This window comes from Malurus melanocephalus, unplaced genomic scaffold (genome assembly GCF_030028575.1).
Source record: "Malurus melanocephalus ecotype Western Australia unplaced genomic scaffold, MMel_1.1 scaffold_959, whole genome shotgun sequence".
Lineage (NCBI taxonomy): Eukaryota > Metazoa > Chordata > Aves > Passeriformes > Maluridae > Malurus > Malurus melanocephalus.
Window position 1 is genome coordinate 87249 of NW_026624191.1, and position 2285 is coordinate 89533.

Sequence of the window (2285 nt, forward strand, 5' to 3'; positions counted from 1 at the left end):
GATTTCAGGCTGTCAGAGCAGGATTTCAGGCCGTGGAGCAGGATTTCAGGTCATGGAGCAGGATTTGGGGCTGTCAGAGCAGAATTTCAGGCTGTCAGAGCAGGATTTTGGGGTGCAGCCTCACTCCAGCTGTGCAGCGGTGCCGGATGCGGTCCCGCTCTCCCCCCAGGTCGGGGCACAGCCGAGCCCACGCGGGTTCCGTGACGTTTCCCCCATGTCAAAGCCTCATTTAAATAGATTTGGGTGTTCCTCTGCTGTCCTGCAGCTGTTTCACTCCAGGGACCCATCACCCCTCTGTTAATTCTCCATTTTCCAGCAGTTTTGGGCACAAATTCAGCCCAACTTCCTTGGGGCTGTGCYCAGAGCGACTCATCCACCACCCCAAAAGAGCTCTGGGTGCTTCCAAAAAACATTTCCTGCTGGGATAAAGCATTTCACACCCTCTGGCTGTGGGGTGAAGATGGGCTTCCACCTGCTCACCCTCTGGAAAATGTTCTGAGATATTTGGGGTGCAAGAACGGGCCTGGCAGATCCATCCTGAGGATTCCCAGAAGGTTTTTGGGGTGTTGTTTCATAGGAACTGTTAAGTTTGAAGCTCTAGAGGTGCCCAGAGGTCAGGAACAAGAAATTAAATTTTTTTTCCAGGTCCCTGACCCATTTCTGACTAATGGGGATGGTGCCTGCTCACTTTTGAACATCCCCATCACCCCCACAGCAACCYTTCCCAGGCACAGAACACCCCAGAAAATCSCCCTGAATTATCAAAAAACAAAGARAAAATCCMAAAAAAACACCACCTACCTCAGGAGCTGCATCACAACTTGGGGTCACATCCCAAATCCCCCTCATCCCTGGGACCGTGGAGCTCCCACCATCCATGGGCTCCATCCTCAGACATCGATCCTGCTCTCCCCACAGCTGCTGTAAAGATTTTGGGGCTGATTTAACAGAAACTCTCTCATTTGTTGATTTTTTTTTTTTTCAGGTGAAAGTTTGCTGCTGCAGCGCTTTCACGTTGTAGGTGGTGGATAAAGAGATTAACAGGTGGGAGAAGTGTTTGATAAAGGGAGGAAAAAAGGGTTTTTTATTAAAAAAAAACAAAAAACGCTGCTGGGGCACGGTGTGAACCAGTCAGGGCTCGTGGCAGTGGCTCCACCAAAGGAAATGTAGAAAAGGAACACAGATAACACAGTTTGAGCCCCAAAAGGGTTTTTTTTAGATGAGGAAAGCGCTGCACGCTGAGCTGATGAGAAGCTCAATTTCCTCCCCAGGAGCAAAAGTGATTTCTGAGGTACCTGAGGGCAGGTGAGTGACCCTGGAGGGGTGGGGGACACACCTGGGGACAKYTCCTGCCTGGCACAGACCGTTCCTTACCGGACTGGGATTTTCCAGAGCCACCTTTCCTCAATTTCCAGAGCCACCTTTCCTCAATTTCCAGCAGAACAGCCTGGCCTTGTCAAGCTGAGCAACACCAGAATTTGGAAATTGGGCATTTCTTCCCTCTGCATTCCAAACATTGAGTTGCAGCTGGAAATCTGTATGAATCCAAACATTTTTCACCCAATTTTCTACAAAAATCCTGCCCAATTCCTCCTAAAACATAAAGAAATAATCCCCATTTGGTTCCACTTGAAATAAAAATTTTGAAGTGTCCCTAAGAGTTTAGCTTTTAAAACTGCTTCTAAAATAACTAAAAAAGTCGAAATATATCTGCTCAACAGCAAAAATTTCTAAATGAAAGGTCTGGCCTCGTTATGACTTTCATCTTCCTTTTTTTTAACGTTGAATCCGCTGTTGGGAGTTTGCAGATCATGATGATCCCATTGGGGAATCTTTTCCTCAAAATAAACTATTTCACTTAAAATATTCAGCGTGTCTGTGCCTCGGCTCACCCTCACGTTTATCTCCAAAGCCCAGTGACCCTCCAGGCTGGTTTTCCTGACAGGATTTTCGGGTTTTAAGCCGTGTCTGGAACAATCCACTTGCTGTTTTCGGCTGATCTGGCACTTGCTGCAGCTGCTTTTGTTTTTTAGGAAGTTTCTTTCTAATCCGTGAATGCGTGATTAGGACGAGGCTGGTACATTAAACTGCCTCTCCAAAAGGGGAAGAGATAATTCGTTTGTATGAAAGCCATTCAGTGTTAAAAAAAAATAAAAAATAAATAAATAGTGCAGTGTGGAGAAAGGGGGGAATTTTCATTTGTTTCAGAAAAACAGCTGCGTTTGCCATCGGCATCAACTGTGCCGTGCCCCATGTTTTCCTGCTCACATCGAGAAATATTTGAT